This window comes from Neophocaena asiaeorientalis, unplaced genomic scaffold (genome assembly GCF_003031525.2).
Source record: "Neophocaena asiaeorientalis asiaeorientalis breed wild unplaced genomic scaffold, Neophocaena_asiaeorientalis_V1.1 scaffold15, whole genome shotgun sequence".
Classification (NCBI taxonomy): domain Eukaryota; kingdom Metazoa; phylum Chordata; class Mammalia; order Artiodactyla; family Phocoenidae; genus Neophocaena; species Neophocaena asiaeorientalis.
Genome location: NW_020185328.1, coordinates 8,749,588 through 8,769,354, shown reverse-complemented (window position 1 = coordinate 8,769,354; position 19,767 = coordinate 8,749,588). Strand labels below are relative to the sequence as shown.

The following is a 19,767-nucleotide window of genomic DNA, read 5'->3' as shown; positions in this document are numbered from 1 at the left end:
TTTCTTTGTGCTTGTTTATGATTTTTAGGATATCTGCTAATGATAAAATTAATTAGAACATTCTGTAATTACTTAGGGAGAGTTATTTTTTTAATTTAGTGCAGAACACTAAAAACGACAATAATATCAATAGCTCCACTAGAGAAATGCCAACATAGGGTAAGAGGTAGAATCTATCAGAGAGTCTGTAAGTAGGAGATTATAGACTATCTCTATATAATATTATTATTTGGGATAACACTGTCCCCAGAACACACACACAATAGCCTCAGCAAATACCTGCTGGGTTAAGAACAAACAGAAGAAATACTTAGTCCTTAAAAATACACAGCTCTACCTTTACACTTTTCTCAAAATATCTGGCTGTTTCTTCCACTGTAATAAGCAATCCTGATGCTTTAGAATACTTTGAAATCATGTTAATTATTCCTGCGGAATGTTTAAAAATTCATATTATTTACTCCTGAGAGACCATGACAACATCTTTCCAGATTGCACCAGACTATTCTTATGTGAATCAAGGGTTTTAATCTCTAGGATGCAACAGCAATGCTTTGGGCTTGGATCAATGAAAGGAAATGAGATACTGTGGTTTGTGTGCCTTTCACCAGACCCCCCCCCCAATACTTATTCACAGTGCTGAGTGTATCAAAACTACATGTGTAAATTAAACTAGCTTGTCGGATACAAAAACAAAGCTAAACCATATGCGGAGCAAAACACACCCATGGCTTTTTCTCGGCACCACAGATCTCTCTTCCGTGCCAACTCCCTGACGGGCAGAGAGATAGGCCAGTAATGAACCAGCCTTTACAGAATCCAAGGCTTTATATGGACCTTTGAAATAATTTCCTTTTAAAACATTTTGTCCCCTCTCTACAGCAACACAGTTTATTACTACTGTTTGCATTTTTTTTAAGTCTTGGACATTTTGTAAATGCCCACTTTTTTCAATCAAATGTATTTTTTCATTCTGATTCCATAAACTCAGCCTTGTAATTGACTAACATCACCCTTTCTTTTCTCCTTCCTAATGTGTTTATTTATGCCTATTCAATACAAGGTGGTACCCAACTCCAAAAGTCTCCTTTCCTTGGCTGGGGCCCTACTGGCATTCCCCTCCTGCCCTAGAGAGTGACTGGTCTGATCTGTGAGGCTCCTGTGTTGTCTGCTCCTCCCTTCTCTCCTTGGAGGGAGTGCCCACAGAGCACCCAGATCTCCGTTGTTCCTCCACACCTTCCCTATCGGTGTACCTGTGACTGCACAGGTGCAGGATAATTCTGGGTGCAGTAGCCGGGAGCCCAGTTACCCATAGATGCAAGCTACACACTCCAACCTAGAACTAGTGACATTTTGGTTCTCCCTCTGCCAGTTCTTTCATCTTATTTCTCGGTCAGTTCAGAACCTGGGCAGGAGAGACAGCTTCTCAAAGACGCCAACATCTCGAGCATTTTGCCATGAACCTTAACAATATTAACATTGGCAAAATACACTGGGAGGCATTAAGGCTAAGGGTGGGTGGCTCTGAGCTTTGGCATGCTTTACTAAGCATGGGCCGTAACGGCTTTTAACTTTGGCAGTTTGCAAAGTTTGTACTGGGTCGTGGGTCTGGTTTTATAGTCTGCAGCTACCTTCAAACTGCTGTGGAAGTATCAGGTAAATATCAGATGCATTGTGTACCTCAACTTGAATTTTCACAACGATCTTAAAAAAGCAAAAGTTACTGTATTTCATCAAATCTTAAAATGCTCTGAATGTAAGACACCCCATTATTTTAGCCACCACCAAGAAAGAAAAGAATACTGCCAATACTATAACATGTCATTCATTGTAAGACACGTATAAGTTTTAAATACATTAAAATGTGAAGAAAAAAATGAGTCTTAAAATCAATGAACTATTTAATATTATCCTCATTTTTTATTCAAGGAATAAGACCCCCTTCAAAACATACACACGTTCTCTTACCTCTGAGTTTAAACACACGCTAGTCCCCCTACAGGGAACAGCCTTTCTCTGGCTCTGGACCTAGTCACCCGCCCTTTATCCTTCACATCAACCTCCAGTGAAGTCTTATGTGATTCCCAGGCCCGGCTGGGTCCCCCTATAAGTTCTCTCACAGCACTTATTCTCCTTTTCAATACTTTGAAGCCCTGGAATTATTTCTAATTATTTACTTCCACGTTTATAACTATGTATAGTCACACCCTGTTAGGCCTGGCCATTCCGTGATGGCAGGGACTGTCCAGTTTGCCTACCACTCTACTTCCAGGGCTTATAACACATAACAGGAACTCAATACGTTGACTCATGGGTATCTTGACAAAGCACTCACAAGCCTTATCTCTTTTAATCCTCACTACGCCACTGGAAGGTAGGTGCCATTATTTCCCCCGTTTTATCAAGTGAAGAAACTGAGGCTTGAAGAAGTCAACTAATTTAACCACGTCTCAAAACAGAGAATTCAAACTCCAGCCAGATGTGCCTGACACCAAAGCCAGGTCATTAACCATTAGGCCATACCCAGCTCCAGCTCGCAAGCAGAAGGCATGGAGGCAGGAATAAAATGGCATGTTGTGGTACAGAGAGACACCGAGATACAATGGTTAATGCACGTGCAAAAGATTCAAGTTAAACTCTTACTGAGGACCTGCCAATTGCCTGAAAGTGGGCTGAGCACCTCTGATATGAGTCATTTATTCTCATAATCATACCATGGATTTGGACTTATTATCTCTACTCTACAGTAAAGAAAGAGACTCAGAGAAGCTAAGTAACATGCCCACTCACACAGCTGGTGAGCAGCAAAGCCAAGGTGGTGAGCTGTAAGTCTGGACAATGGATTTCAGAGGATTCTGGAGCACGCTTTCTGAAGATCTCTGTTTTTTTCTTGGTCCTATTCCCCAAGCTAAGTGCTGACTGTCTTTGGCCAATTGACAACTGACAAATGTCCATTTCTAACAACTTTTTCTGACCAACTCTGATCTTCACTTAAGGGTTTATGAGGAAAGCCTGATAATATTTAACTGAAACAATAACGGGCACCACTATGATTAAATAGCATTTAGACAAGGCAAACCAATAGAAATGCACAGACTCAGCATTAGGCACTATGTTAAACTGGCATCTGTACAGACTGTGTCCAAATCAAGGGGTGGCCTTTCAAGGCAAATTATGTGGCTCATTGCTGGGGCAAGCCAGAGTTGGAATAGCCAAATTAAAGTTCAGCTCCTCAGTAAAATTGAATTTGACACCTCTTTCCCCAGGAGATTGGGAATTATCTTCCCAACATGTACTTTAGAACATCAGTGTCAGCCCATCTGCTATCTAAATTTAGATCTCAATACAGTATGTAAAGCATCTTTCTGCTGTGGTCATTAGCAGAGAAAAAACCTCCAAAGGTCCCATCATTAAATGAAGACCCACGGCATCTATTCCATCCTCTAAGGAACCTGTCATTTCTTCTGCTGCTTTTAGTGAAGGACTGAGGGGAGGGGGCTGGGAAGCAAACTGAGAAGCAGCGTGACAGAGGGTCAGGAGACCCAGATGCCGGCCCCACTCTGCCGTACACTAGCTCTGTGACCTCAGTCAAATAGAAAAATCTCAGGGTCACAGAAAATCTTTAAGGTCCATTAGTTCAGACATGTTACTGATGTTTGAATCCCTCTAATAATATCACTGCTAAGTGTTGATTCGGTTTACGCTTTACACTCAAGTGATAGAGAAATCATTACTTCCCTTCCCTCTCCAGTGCTCTATAACGTCTGAGAACCCTGGAGAAGGCATCGTAACCCAAGTCTTGAAGGTTGGAGAGAACCTGAGGTCTGAAGGACAACTAGCTCTTAACAATACTGGAGAGCAGGAAGAGATCACAAGCCCATCTCTACAGAAAGTTATTGATTATTAATCAAGGTTAAGTGATCATGTAACAATTCCAAAAAATAAAAATCAAAAGAGGAGTCCTTGACATAAGTGGCTTGTCTGTAGAATAAAAAGAAAACTCTTAAAACGCTGAAACCATGTTTTCCACATTAAAGGTTTGACCGTAGAGATAAAAAGATATTTAAAGTAGAACACCTACATATAATAAACGGATCATACAGCAAGCTCGTCTAATTGTGGTTGTGGACTGGTGAAGGTCTACAAATTGTTATCAGGCTACAAGGAGACAGGAGTTGGCTCTAGAATGTAAATCAACTTTGTCATGAAGCGAGCTTGCTGTTTGCTTCAGTCAATGTGGGGGGGGGGGCGGGGGGGATGTGTGTGCATGTCACGACTTTCTCAATGAAGGAAGCAGTGCATTGATTTACATTCTGGTGCAAGTCCCTTATCTTGGTTCAAACAGTGACAAACAGTTCCCATACTGGCTACTTCATGGAGTACTGTCGGAGACTAATAAGGTAGCATTTCCCAATGGGACTCTGATGAACCTGTAGCATCTCTTCCTTCACTCTGTGAAGTACAACTTCCCCAAACCACCAAAAGCAGGAACGTCTGTTGTCTTATTCAGAAGCTGATGCACTTAGCTAGACTATGGTAGAGCCTTCCAGCAGGTCCCCTACCTTCAAACTGTTCTGACACACGTTCAAGCCAGCCTCCACACTGCTACCACAGGAAGTGTTTTGAAACATATCTAGACAATTACTCCCCTGCTTAAATTCTTTTGAGAGCTCCCCAATGCCTACTGCATTAGCTTTAACCTTTTGAGTTTAATCACCAGCCATTCCCATCTACCCCTTGACCTCCGCAATTATGAGTCATTTTCTGAACACATTACATACTTTCATCCACCTGTGCTTTAACTCATATTGTCTCCTCTACGTGAAATACTCTTTCCCTTCTAATCCACCTATAAACTCCTACTCATCCTTTAATAGCCAGTTCAAATAATGCCTCCTCTGAAAGTCTCAACAACCATCCCAGAAAGAACTATGTATTCAGACCCTCTGTGGGTGTGAGGGGGGGAGGGTAGTTCAATGCCATAAATAACAGGGCAGGCTCTGGAACCTGACTCCACAACACGTATCTGCATAACTTTGGGCAAGTTACTTAACATCTCCTGCTTCAGTTTCCCCATCCGTAAAACAGGAACAATGATACAGTACTTCCTTCATAGGGTGGATGTGAAGATTAAGTTAACTAACTCATGTAAAGCATTTAGCACAGTGCCTCGCATATAGTAAGTATTCCTATAAATTATTGAGTCAGGCCAGTTAACTTCTCTAGCCTAGGAATTTGAAACCCAGTGACAGGGGCTCTTGGTGTTGAGGCACCTTTATGCACCTTTATATAGTCTGGAGAGCAGGTCCATCAATGTCTGCTGCTGCAGTTTCTGGGGTTGCCCCTGGTCCCTACCCAGCCTGGGCTAGATGCTTAGGGACTGATTCATTCTTTGAGTAACTCCAGTATCTTTTAAGATTTTTATTTTCTTCTTCTTCTTCCCCTTCCCCTCCTCCCCCTGCTCCCCCTCTAATCCTCTCCCCCTCCTTCTTATCCTTCTTTTTTTTATTTTTTAAAACTTAAGCCAGGGGGCTTCCCTGGTGGCGCAGTGGTTAAGAATCCGCTTGCCAATGCAGGGGGCACGGGTTCAAGCCCTGGTCCGGGAGGATCCCACATGCCGCGGAGCAACTAAGCCCGTGTGCCAGAACTACTGAGCCCGTGTGCCTAGAGCCTGCGAGCCACAACTACTGAACCCACGCGCTGCATCTACTGAAGCCCGCGTGCTCTAGAGCCTGTGCTCGGCAACAAGAGAAGCCCACACACCGCAACGAAGAGTAGCCCCGGCTCGCCGCAACTAGAGAAAGCGCGCGCGCAGCAACGAGGACCCAACGCAGCCAAAAATAATAAATAAATAAAAATAAATGTAGTTTTTAAAAAAAGTACACCACAAGATTTGGATTAAAAATGTATATTAAAAAAAAAAAAAAGCCAGGAAGAATCAGCCTCTCTCTTGCTTACACGTACCTTAGTTAGTGTAGGGATAACAGTAGCTATCGTATTGCTTATAAGGATTAAAAAAGATAATGTACAAAAGCACTTAGAGCAGTGCCTGTCAGTGAGTAAGTACCTGGTAATTAGTAGCTTTCACTATTATCTAATGATAGCTCTTGGTATTTACCCAGTGTTTTATAATAGAAACTACACACGCCTGTGTTGCTTGCTTATTCTCCTTAACAAATGGGTAGAAACGGTAGCCACAGTTTATGGATGAGGAAATGGTGATGTTTAGGAGTATGCCCAAGATCATGAAGGTGGCAAGTGGCTGAGCTGGGAACCCTACCAAGGTGTCAACCTAAGTCTCTGAAATTAAAGCAAGAACTCTGAGACTCCCCACTACGCTGCCTGTTTCCCAAGACAATGGGTCCAGGAAATCGCCTCTAAGTATTCTCATTAAGGTGTCAAAAATAAACAAGGATCCCTTCTTTATTACCGTCAGAGGTCACCTGGTGGGTGGATGTGAGCCAGCGACTGCAGCCACACTGCCGAGGCTTGGGTCCTGCCTCCCCCACTTATTTGCTATGTGACTTTGAACAGGCCACTTAACTTCTTTGGGCCTCTTAGTGAGTTACTGTGAGGACTAAGTGAGTTAATATATGTAAAGGACTTAAAACCATGCCTGGACCGAAAGACCTAGAACAGCAAACACGGTACTGAAGAACAAAAAATTAGAGGAATCACACCAAATGATTTCAAAACTTACAGTAAAGCTACAGTAATCCAAACAGCACAGTATTGGTGAAAGAACAGACACATACATCAATGGAACAGAATAGAGAGCCCAGAAGCAGATCCACACAAATAGTCCAGTGACCTTTGACAAAGGAGCAAAAATATTTCAATGGAGAAAGGATAGTCTTTTTAAGTAACAGTGCTGGAACAACTGAATATCCAAGTGCAAAAAAAAAAAAAAACTAACTAAACACAGGGCTTACATCTCTCATAAAAATTAACTCAAACTGGATCACAGACCTAAATGTAAATGCAAAACTATAAAATTTTTAGAAAAGAACAAAGGAAAAAATCCAGGCTACCTTGAGTTTGGAGATGAGTTTTTAGAAGCATCACCAAAAGCATGATCTAAATTGGACATTATTAACATTAAAAACTTCTGCTCTGCAAAAGACTGTTAAAAGAATGGAAAGAGAAGCCACAGAAATTTGCAGATATTTGCAAACACATATCTGACAAAGGACTTGTATCCAAAAAACTCGTGAAACTCAACAGTAAGAAAGCCCAATAAAAATGGACAAAAGATCTGAGCAGAGATTTCACCAAAGAAGGTATATAGATGACAAATAAGCATATGAAAAAAATGTTTTACATCATTATTAGGGAATTACAAAATAAAGCAACAAGATACCACAGCATGCCTTATAGCCATACCTATTAGAATGGCTAAAATACAAAAAAGAAAATTAACAATGCCAATAGCTGGCAAGGAAAAAGAGCAACAGGAACACTCATCCTTCACTGGCACGAATACAAAATGGCACAACCAATTTGGAAGACAGTTTGACGATTTCTTACAAAGCTAAATATAGTCTTAGCATATAATCCAGCAATCACACTCCTTGGTACTTAACCAACTGACTTCAGAACTATGTCCACACGAAACCCTGCAAGCAAATGTTATAGCAGCTTTATTCATAGCCACCAAAACTTGGAAGCAACCAAGATGTCCTTAAATAGGTGACTGGATAAACAAATTGGAGTATATCTACACAATGAAATATTACAAAAAGAAATGAGCTACCAAGCCATGAAAAGACATGAATAAATCTTAAATACATTTTGCTAAGTGAAAGAAGCCCATCTGAAAAGGCTATGTTCTGTATTATTACAATTATACGATACGATGTTCTGGAAAAAGCAAAACCACAGAGACAGTTAAAAAAATCAGTGGGGTCAGGGAATCTCGGCGTGGACAGCGCGAGGGAAAAGCTGGAGGCGATGGTGGTCGGCGGTGCCAGTGGAAGTCGCGTGTCCAGCAGGAGGGACCTGAATTGCATCCCCGAAATGGCTGACACCCTGGGGGCTGTGGCCAAGCAGGGGTTTGATTTCCTCGGCATGCCTGTGTTCCACCCACGTTTCAAGAGGGAGTTCACTCAGGAACCTGCTAAGAATCGGCCAGGCCCTCAGACACGATCAGACCTACTGCTGTCAGGAAGGGACTGGAATACACTAATTGTGGGAAAGCTTTCTCCACGGATTCGTCCAGACTCAGAAGTGGAGAAGATCCACGGGAACTCCGAGGCAGCTACGTTACAGGACCTGAATTTTGGGGCATATTTGGGTCTTCCAGCTTTCCTGCTTCCCCTAAATCAGGACGATAACACAAACTTGGCGAGAGTTTTGACCAACCACATCCCACTGGCCACCACTCCTCCATGTTCTGGATGTGGGTGCCACTGGTGGCACCAGAGGACCTGAGAGATGTGCCAACTTCACACACAGAGGAGTACGGTGGAGAGGAGAAGACACGGATGTGATGGCACAACTTCCGGACCTTGTGTGATTATAGCAAGAGGATTGCGGTGGCTCTCGAGATTGGTGCTGACCTCCCATCTAATCATGTCATTGATCGTTGGCTTGGGGAAGCCCATCAAAGCAACCATTCTCCCCACCAGCATTTTCCTGACCAATAAGAAGGGATTTCCTGTTCTTTCTAAGATGCACCAGAGGCTGATCTTCCAACTCCTCAAGTTGGATGTGCAATTCATCATCACAGGCACCAACCACCACTCAGAGAAAGCGTTCTGCTCCTGCCTCCAGTACTGGGAAAACGTGAGCCAGAATCGACCTCCACCCAATGCCTAGGAACTCTTTGCCAAGGGCTGTGAAGACTACCTGCAGTCCCCACTCCAGCCACTGATGGATAATCTGGAATCTCAGACATACGAAGTGTTTGAAAAGGACCCTATCAAATACTCTCGATACCAGCAGGCCACCTATAAACGTCTGTTAGACCGAGTGCCAGAGGAAGGGAAGGACACCAATGCACAAGTGCCGATGGTGCTGGGAACAGGCCGGGGGCCCCTGCTGAACACTTCCCCGCGGGCAGCCAAGCAGGCAGACTGGTGGATAAAGCTGTACGCTGTGGAGAAGAACCCAAATGCTGTGGTGATGCTGGAGAACTGGCAGCTTGAAGAATGGGGAAGCCAGGTGACAGCAGTCTCATCGGACATGCGGCAACGGGTGGCTCCAGAGAAAGCGGATATCATTGTCAGTGAGCTTCTGGGGTCCTAAGCGGATAATGAGCTGTCACCGGATGATGGCGCGAGCATTCCTGGGGAGTATACCTCCTTTCTAGCTCCCATCTTCTCCTCCACGCTGTACAATGAGGCCCGAGCCTGTCGGGAAAAGGACCGCCACCCTGAAGCCCAGTTTGAGATGCTTTATGTGCTGTGGCTGCACAATTCCCACCAGCCGTCTGCACCCCAGCCCTGTTTTACCTTCAGCCATCCCAGCAGAGATCCTATGACTGACAACAACCGCTGCTGCACCTTGGAGTCTCCCGTGGAGGTGAACACACTGCTGCACGGGTTTGCAGGCTACTTTGAGACTGTGCTTTATCAGGACATCACGCTGAGTATCTGTCCAGACACTCACTCTCCTGAGATGTTTTCATGGTTTCCCACCCTCTTCCCCATTAAGCAGCCCATTACTGTGCGTGAAGGCCAGACCACCTGTGTGCGTTTCCGGCGATGCAGCAGTTCCAAGATGGTGTGGTATGAGTGGGCTGTGACAGCACCAGTCTGTCCTGCTACTCAGAACCCGCCAGGCCACTCTTACACACACCATTGGCCTCTAGCCCTGCCTGCCAGTGTCTAGAGCCTTGGAAGCAGCTTCAGGTTCTGCGCCTGTGCAGTAAGTGCGAAGGTGCAGTAAGTACACCATGGGTTCTGATTGGCCTTGCCCATCAGAAAGGAGCATTTCAGTCCACTTTCCTGCCTTACATCAAGATGGGCAAAGGATGAGAATTGCAGGGCTCACGCCACCAATCTGTGAAGACTTCAGGCCAAGGCATAAGGAATTCGTGTTGGATCTGCGGCTACTCCAACAGGCACTCAGCCTCAAGTGCTCTCTGGGATAGCCCTGAGAACATGTGGATTGAACAAATTTTCAGCCCTTTTCCCTGCCCATCTCTGTTCCTATTTTGATGATTTCGGGTAAGGAGGAAATACAAATAAAGTGAGGTTATGGCCTTTCCTGCTCCAAAAAAAACGAAATCAGTGGACTGGGGAAGGGTTAAATAGGTGAATTGGTGGAGCACAGAGAATTCATAGCGTGATGAAGCTCTCCTCTATGACACTGTAATGGCGATACCTGCATCTCTCAAAACCCACAAAGAGTGAACTTTAATATATGTAATTGTTTTTTAAATCATGTAAAAGGTTAGGGGAATCCCAAGATGAAATGCAGAATGTGACCAAACAATCTAACTGTATTACAAATGTATGAAACAACCTCACTGAAAGGAGTGGAGGGGAAAAAAAAAAAAAAGGTGCTCCCTAAGCAACTTTGGAAATGAGAAGTCTGTAAAACTATGGCACAGGAAACTGTACGTAAGCAGTACTGTGCCCTAGTGGGTAAAGTTATTTTCCATGGGGTCCTGTCAACCATTCTGACACTGCTATACATGCATACTGGAACTGAACAATTAAGTAAATACATGGCGGATGGTGGGAGCCAAGTTTACCATACTGTTGGCTTAGGAGATCACAGACCCCCAAGGGGAGGAGGCCAGAATGGTCCACGTGGTAATGGATTAGAATTGGAGACGTCAGTATGCTCATGTTTAGCTTAATACAGATACAGATGGTTACACACAGATCAATTTATAAATTAGTACATACACATACATTTCCCTGTTCTGTCCACTGAGAGGGCCTCTAAGCAACAGCAACCCTGTAGCAACAAGAACACTTAGTGCCCAGATCTTGGTTTTAATACCACCCTCGGAGAAACGACTGATTCTAGACCTAGGGCAGGAGATGTTAAGATGAGCCTGGAGTATCTTGTGTCAGAAAATAAGAAAGTACTCAAAAGAACAACCACCATCTCACAATGACAGAAGTAGGTCAGAGGACACAGAGCAATGGAAAGAGCTCCCAGTGGCCAAAGCTGGAACGATCCGAGCAACAAAGTAAAGTAATATTTTATGATAACCCGAAGTATAAAATAAATCTCCATGAATATCCATACTGATGCAAATAAACAACTGAATAAATAAATACATGGATGAGAAGAGATCAATTGCCTGGGCAGGAGAACTGCAAAGAATTTGTGTAGCTACTCTGCCCTCAAGAAGGTGAAGCATAACTCCCCACTCCTAAGTGTGGGCTCCACACGGTGACTTTTTTCCAAGAACACAGTCTGGATACGGGGGTAGTAACTTCACAGGAAAAACACCTGCTAAACACTACTGCAGCTAGGTGACAAAGGTCAACATCAACCATGACAAGTCATGTGGACAGTATGTGCCCTTGATAGGATGTGATGGGAATGGCATTTTATCTCTGAGGTCTTCCTCTCAAAATCTGTAACCCAGGGCTTCCCTGGTGGCGCAGTGGTTGAGAGTCCGCCTGCCGATGCAGGGGACACGGGTTCGTGCCCCGGTCCGGGAAGATCCCACATGCCGCGGAGCGGCTGGGCCCGTGAGCCATGGCCGCTGAGCCTGCGCGTCCGGAGCCTGTGCTCCGCAACGGGAGAGGCCACGACAGTGAGAGGCCCGCGTACCGCAAAAAAAAAAAAAAAAAAATCTGTAACCCCACTCTAACCATGAGAAGACCTCAGACAAATTCCAACAGAGGGACATTCTACAAAATACCCGACCAGCGCTCTTCAAAACTGTCAAGGTCATCAAAAGCAAGGAAAGTCTTAGAAGCTGCCATAGCCAAGAGGCTCTTAAGGAGACATGGCGATTAATATGATGTGGTATCCTAAATGGAACCCTGGAACAGAAAAAGTACAGTGGGTCAAAACTAAAGAAACCCGAATAAAGTCTGGGCTTTAGTTAATAATAATGTACCACCAACATTGGTCTACTAATTGTGCCATACTAATTTGTTAATAATAAGGGAAACTGGGTATAGGGCATATGAGAACTCTCTGTACTGTCTTCACAGTTTTTCTGTAAATCTAAGCCTGTCCTAAAACATAAAGCTTATTAAAATAAACAAAAATAAACCATGTCTGGAGTATAGTAATGCTATATAATTATTAGCTAGTAATGATGCTGGTAGTAGTAGTCATGGATCGGGGGTGGGAGTGGGGAATATTTGCTATGTGAGTCCTTTATGCTCTTCCTGTGGAAATTTAGTTTCAAGGAGCCAGAAAGCAAGCTGTCACTGTGCTGGTCGCCAAGCAACGACCACTCCCAAAACCTATACCCCCAACAGGAATAGCACTGCCAGCAGCTCTGCTGATTAACGCTGGTGACTTTCTAGGGGGGAGTCACTCCTCATTCTTACAAGGAAAGGGCAAGTCATCTCGCACATCCTCCAAGGCTGACAAATTTTTTAAGAAAAGACTGGTGTAAATGCAAAGATGTCCATAAAGAGATGCCTTGTAATCTGGAGGAACTTCTGACCAAGGGTCAAGGAACTGATCCCATACAGCAGCTGCCAGATGACCCGGAAACCCCAGAAGTCAGAATGGCGGCTTTTTTAAATGGTAGCACTCCCTGATGTGTTGAGTGAGTAAAATATGGCTTTCATTTCCCTTCCTTGAAATTTTAAATCCTCTCTAAATGGAAAATCTCCTGTCAGGCTGACCCACACCAACCATGGGTACTCTGCAGCTCTCCCAAAATAAACAGGATCAACACAGAGGATCAAGTCCTCATCTTCCACCGACCTTCATATAAACCTGCTGCAGCCACATTTACACCAAGTATGTGGGCAAAGGAGAAGAGCAGACTGGATGTACAGCACTTCAAAAGTAGACATTGCTTCTGCAAGTGTAAAAAAGCCCCAGGGCTACAATCACATCTCATTAATGAAACACAAATAAGCAGGGACTGACTATGCTTAACTTACAACAGAAGTTTCCAGACACTAATCTTCCCATTCCTGTCTGGGCTGGAGAGTGTTATGTTCATAACACACCTTGAGAATGGAAGCTGAGACACAAAGTAGCATCTTAAATGCTGTGTGCTTCTGGGGACTTCAACTGAGAAGCAACCAGTTTTTCCCAGGTACTATCGCTTTAAGAGTGACAAGAGTGCCCTCTAGTGGGAAAGAAAGGGTCCTGCATGCAGGGTATAAACCTTGTGCCCGACACCTCGCTAACCTGACCGTTGCAGGTTGCGTTCATGCTGTTGGTTCCTGCTCTCTGTTTTCTTCTTTTCATTATCCTGATGATGTTCCAAGAGAATAGGCCACACCCCATATACAAGAAAATTCGTGGGGAAAATAAATATACTCAATTTCAGGTGGACTGGGCCAGGTTCAGCTTTACTTCTCTCCTGATTAGCATCTACCTGGCCTATAGCTCATCTTCGACACTGAAAAGTCCACTCCAACCACAGACAGCTGATATCTCCTCACCACTATTACAGACCGATGAGATATCTCACACCAGTCAGAATGGCCATCATCAAAATATCTAGAAAAAATAAATGCTGGAGAGGGTGTGGAGAAAAGGGAACCCTCTTGCACTGCTGGTAGGAATATAAATTGGAACAGCCACTATGGAGAACAGTATGGAGGGTCCTTTCCAGAAGGAAAGGTGCTAAAGAACACACCCAAATGGGGAAAGTTGCCCATTACCAAGGGGCCCAACTCTGGGCAAATACCAAAAGGGTGAATATTTCTTGATTTTAACAGACCTTTCTCTCAAAAACAGCAACCCAGAGCACCACCCCAGACAGAGGAAAATGAGAAATGAAGGGGCTCAGAGTCGATGGCCTGATATAGAATATGGTTGTCCCCGTCCAGTCACTTCCTTCGAAGGCAAAAGTAAGTCACTCAAAGAAAGTCATGTTGTTTTTGTTTTCTTTGCGGTACGCGGGCCTCTCACTGTTGTGGCCTCTCCCGTTGCGGAGCACAGGCTCCGGACGCGCAAGCTCAGCGGCCATGGCTCATGGGCCCAGCCGCTCCGCGGCATGTGGGATCTTCCCGGACCGGGGCACGAACCCGCGTCCCCTGCATCGGCAGGTAGACTCTCAACCACTGCGCCACCAGGGAAGCCCATGTGTTTTTTTTTAAACAAAACACATTTTGAGTTCAAAAGTTGGCAACACAGAGCAAGCTATACCAACAACAAAACACAGAAAGGTCTGACTTTAGAGAGCAAAAAGTGGACCCCCTTGCCCGGACTCATTCCCTGCTTTATTGAAGTGAATGAGGATTATCCTCAATTGAAATCCCTTCTGCCAAACAGGTTTGTTAACCAGAAGTTACCAGTTCGTCTAATTTGCACACACAGGCAGATGATGCCCTGAGCTGGGAGCAGTTCTAGTGGGTGTTCCATCTCCCCAGGGGCTCACAGTTACTCTCTAGCCAGCCCATAGCTATATAGGGACCCAAGGGAAGAGGCAATGGAACACCTGGCTTAGTTAAAGTTATTCCGGCAGCAGAAAAGGGTAGGGCAGGGGAGGAGAGCATTATCAGTGTCCTTCAAGAACAGGCAACTTCATATGACATGCGAATAGGCAATAGCCACAAGAAAAAATATCACAATAATATTCAAAGGAATGCAAATTAAAGCAATGACGTTGTATCATTTTCTACTTATCAGGCTGGCAAAGTAAAAAGGAATGACACATCCGTAACTGAAGAAGATCTAAGGGAAGAGATACCAGAAACTACTAGAAAAGGGTGTATAAAAACGGTTTCCCTGTTTCTGGAGACCAGATGCATCCAATGCCTTAAAAAAATGTGCTGACCTTAAGACCTAGCAATTCCCTTCTGGGAATTCTAAAGAAAGACTTGGACAAGCTTTTCCAATATGAAGCTCCCTTTTCCAAAAGTTTATACATGATCACATAGTAGGACTTAAACTTTTGGCCTCAGATAAATAAGAAAATGGAGACATAACTCAGCAACCAAAATGCATCCAAGAATTAGAGAAAATATAGATGGAATCTCCAAGCCTTTTCTCCACTTTTACGTGGTCTTTGGCTAATCCCATGATTAGCCTAAACCTCAGAATAACCTGTCATGTTTCTAGCTAGTCCCATGAGTTCAGAGTCACACCCAGGCATTTTATTTCCAATGTAAGCACTTCCGGTCTGCTAGGGGCTTTGTTTCTGCCGGCAGCCACGGTCAGCATCCTTAGCATGTGTTCCCCTTGGTGTAAGCTGGTTATGGTGCAGGCTGCTTAAAGCCTCTGGCTCAGCCTTGGGAATCACACAGGTGCTTCACTCTCAGCATTACCAAAGGCTTGTGGGCATTTCAGAATCGAAGAGCAAGCCGACTCTCACCTAACACAATGCTTTATAAGCAATCCTGACCCTTTCATCCAGAGGAGCTCCACAAATGCATGATATGCACAAGGCACATGCGTCATCGGGACATGTTGAGAAGCTGCTCTTCTGTGATAAATGTTTCCTCTGCATCTTAAATAACCTAGATATTAATAAGCCATTGTTAAGGTGATGGCTGTCAGGCTCTTCTAGAATGGATCAGCCTTGTCCTTGGAAAAGCAAAAAGCTAGAAGCCCAAGTAAACACTTAAGACATGACAATGACAAAAAGACATGAATAATGAATACCTTCAAAAATATGATCTTCCTGGGAGACTCTATTTACACTTTCAGCCATTTTTTGCTCTTTCTCTGGCTCTCAGGATTGAAAGCCTTTGACAATTTTTCACTTAGAAAAAGACCAACAAATCCACGACAGAAAGGGAATATTGTTCCATTAATCTGATACCATACGCCTCATAAATCATTACAAATTTAGATTTCTGCCTTGAGTAGCCAAGTGGAAAGAGTACTAGAACCGGAGTCAGGAAACCTGGATCCTTGTGACCTTGAATCTCAAGAACTGGCTCTGTGACCTTGAGGCTCAGCTGCTTTTCTGAGTTTTGGGTTCATTCTCTGTAAAGAAAATGACAAGCTCCTTTGGAAGGTGAATCTGGGATAACAGCTGTAGCAAAGCTGCCGGTGCTACACCACATCCCCGTGGCCTTTATTACTTCACCCCTTGCATCTCTTTGCCCGAGACTGTCTGGCCAGCGGATCCTTCACATCTCAGGTGGGGTAACCCGGAGGCACCTGTGCGACACTGTATCCCAGACTTTCCCGGTGGGAGCAGGTGCCAGTTGTCCACAGGGACAGCTTGCTTGATAACACGTCCTTTGCTGACTTCCTTCCTCCTGTTTTCGGGATCCTCTCCCATATAACTAATGCACTCTGGAATTCCAGTCTCATGTTCAGCTTCTGTGGAAACCCAAACTAGAGCAGGGGGTTATGTGCCTTTCTATCAGGGTCTCGGTCTTTGCAAACGGCCTGTCCTTAAACAGTTACTCTTTCCTTGTGATGAGAGAAGGAGGTACTTTTCTCCAGAGCTGACAGGAATGCAGAGTTTCGAAAGTGACACGGCTTAGCTGTGTATCTCCCCTCTAACAAGGGGGGCTCTGATGGCTCCCCCTGACACCCTAGCAGAGTCCTCACCAAGGAATCCCCAACAAAGACACAGGGCAATGGTCTAAAGACATCAACACAGGGCCACTATCCCACTTCCTGGGCTCCCTGTTCCCTCTCTGATAGGGACCCCCAGTGTGTTAATACACACCTAGAAAGAGGCCTAAATGCCAGAAATGTCAGGTCACAAAGCAGGCTGAGTGGGAGTCGTGGCTGAAGATTCGAGGCCCAACCACTCTTCAGTGTCCAAGAGGTTGAAATGTCAGGATTACAGCCCAGAGTGTAACAATGCTACAGAAGTCCCGGCTCCACTGAGACCAAGACAACCCCTGGCTTGGCAGGAACAGGCCCAGCCGCAGCCAAGATCTGCTGAGATAGTCACCTCTGGTTCCCAGCCTGCTGTATGTTCAGGCCACCGCTTGACCAGCACTGGAGAAATCTTTGCACCCAGTCTGAGGTGCTGTCATCACCCAGATGAAACAAGCAGTGAGTGTACACTGTTTACCCAGCTCCGTACTCATGCATCTGGAGGTGTTTCACAGTGTCCCACCATCGCCCCACCCCTGTGCAAGCCACACTCACAGGGGATCTGCTGGGCCTTGTGAGTTTAAGCAGCGCTGATTTCCGTGGCTGGTTGCAGAAAACTGGCACTCTCCACAGAAAATCTTAGATCACAAAGGGAAAGACATGACGAAGAGAGAACATGCTAAAGCTCCAAGGAAATTTCAGTAAGGCAGATGTGAACGAGCAAAGGGAAAAAAGGCAATAAGAAGGCAATGGAGTCTACCTAGACTGAGACAGGACGAAACCTCTCCACTCACCGATTTCACCGTCACCAAAAGAAAAGTAAACCTGATTCATCACTGTTGGCTTTACTTGACGTCTTTAAAGAAGAGAGGAAGCAGGAACAAAAGAGAAAACGTAAAAGAGGAAAGCTGAGGTCAACTTGAAAGATGTGTGCCTTTCACACCAAAGCACTCAACATAAAAGCCAGTCCCCCAGGCGGTGATTGGTGAAGATCCCTTCAGGAAACATAAAGAAGTTTCCCTTCAGGAAATATAAAGAAGCTCTTAAATTGGGACTGAAAATGTGATCTTCAGTGCTAGAATATCTTAGAGATAATCTAGCCAATCTCCTCATTCTACACAGGAGGAAGTACAATCCAGAAATGACAGGACCGTGTGTGGAAATGTGAAGAAATCTGCATTCTTCCGAGCAGATCTAGCACCACTGCCAGAGTACAAACTCAGGTCATCTCCATGCTCTAGGGAGGGACGTCAAGCATTCATCTCAAGGGCACAAGTGAGACGCAGATGCTTGGAGAGCACTGCTGCAGTCCACTTTGTGCAGCCTGAGACACAAACGGGGCTTACTTTACTGGAACCCAATGTTGGGTTTGTTCCATTCATTTAAAAGTGAATGAAATGAGATTCTTACTTAAGAATCTCACCACATCATCCAAGAAATGTCACCCAACGGACTAAACAACTCATAAAGGCCCTCCTTTGCTTAAAGGTCTGCTTATAGACTAATAGGGAATGCCAGACTCCCAGGAAATAGACACCTTTCCACTGCACTTCTCGTACAAGCCTCTTCTTTTAAATGCCTGGACATGGCAGACTGAGACCAACCATGTCCTGCTCCTTGCTTTACTTAGTTGAATGGCTTTGGAAGGCAAAATCCTGCATTTTTGCCTTTGAAACAAAAATGACTTGATTATTATGTGTCAGGCACAGAAGGATGAAAAAGATTCAGGCCCTAGGACCCCAGATGCCAGAAAGGCTGAGAGCATCGTCCACACTGTCCTGGCCATTTAGAGAGTGAGCACCAGGCACTACACACTCTGCTCCAAATTACACATGAATTCTCTTATCTGGTTCTTGCCACAACACTATGAGGCAGTCACGCTCTCCCCGTTTCACAGATGAAGAAACTGAGGCTTAGGAAAGGAAAATAACTACGGTTACACAACTAGTACACGGGAATCTGAGGAAGAAAGTCTGCCTGCTTCCCAAGCCTTTGCTATCCTACATCCCAAATAAACATATATTTTTATTCATTTGGTCAATCCCCACCTTGGAACAGAACAAGTCATGGCTGGTGATACATGAATAAATGGAAAAGCTGTATTAGAAAAGGCCTGGGGGATTACAGAGGGTTTCTGAGAGAGAGGACAAGTTATGGATTGGTTGCTGCTGAGTCCCCTGGGGACAGGAGACAGGCTGTGGAAGAGAAAGAATGACACACTTTCTTGTGGCTCAGTGGAAAGCCCATGTCAGCAGCCTTAGAACACACACGGGGCTTAGAGCTGCCCGAGAAAATGTACTTTGCATGAAAGAGAATTGCAATTTCCCAGCATTTGTTTATACATATGGGAGTGTCTGAATTTTCTCTGAGGGAAGGGAGGGGAAGCAAGTAACAAAGAGAAAGAATTAAAGATACTGGGGAAAAAAATTTAAACAGAAATTTTGCTGTGAAGTGGGAAACCTGTTTGCCCAAAAGAGGGAAAAAAGAATGAAATGTGCAGATGAAACCAAAAAGAAAAGAAACTCATCGAGCCCCTGGCCACCCTCCCATCTCTCAATTCTTAGCCCATCCTCTCCTAACGGGATGAGCAGCTGAAATTTTTGCAACCCAAGCTTTATAACATACCAAAGAAATGTCTTCTGGGAAAAAAGAAACACTGGAGAATTAAAAGTTCCCAGTAACAGACTGTTGAGGATGTCAAGCATTCACGTCAAAGGCTCAAGTGAGGATGCAGAGGCGTGACAGCACTGCTGCAGTCCACCCTGTGCAGAAAAGACACAAACAGGGCCCACTTTACAAAAAGCACAATCCTGGGTTTGTTCCCTTCATTTATAAATTTATTGAGCATATTCCACAGTGACGTAAGAGGCAAACATGAATACCCCAGGATCCTTTTTCAGCTTAAAAGTAACTTTACTGCAAGGCTGACTGTATTTACTGACAAGACAGGTATAAAGAACAACATTCCAAAGAGAGGGATCCTTACAATGAGAGAAGGGTCATGATTAGAGAAGACTCTTTGGAAGAAATGGTACTTAGGTAGATCCTGAAGGGTGTAGAGAGAGGATGTCAGATCAAGATGAAGGGCTAAAAGAAGTGAACAAGAACAAGGAGAGAGCAGAGAATCAACACTGAGCACAGGCAGGAGAC

At 44.6% G+C, this 19,767-nt stretch overlaps 1 protein-coding gene and 1 pseudogene across 4 annotated transcripts in view; one reads left to right on the top strand and one right to left on the bottom strand.

Moving 5' to 3' along the window:
* Positions 1 to 19,767, bottom strand: part of ST6GALNAC3 (ST6 N-acetylgalactosaminide alpha-2,6-sialyltransferase 3) — a 565,989-nt gene that overhangs the window by 474,492 nt on the left and 71,730 nt on the right. The window lies entirely within an intron of this gene.
* LOC112392726 (protein arginine N-methyltransferase 5-like) lies at positions 7,825 to 9,831 on the top strand (annotated as a pseudogene).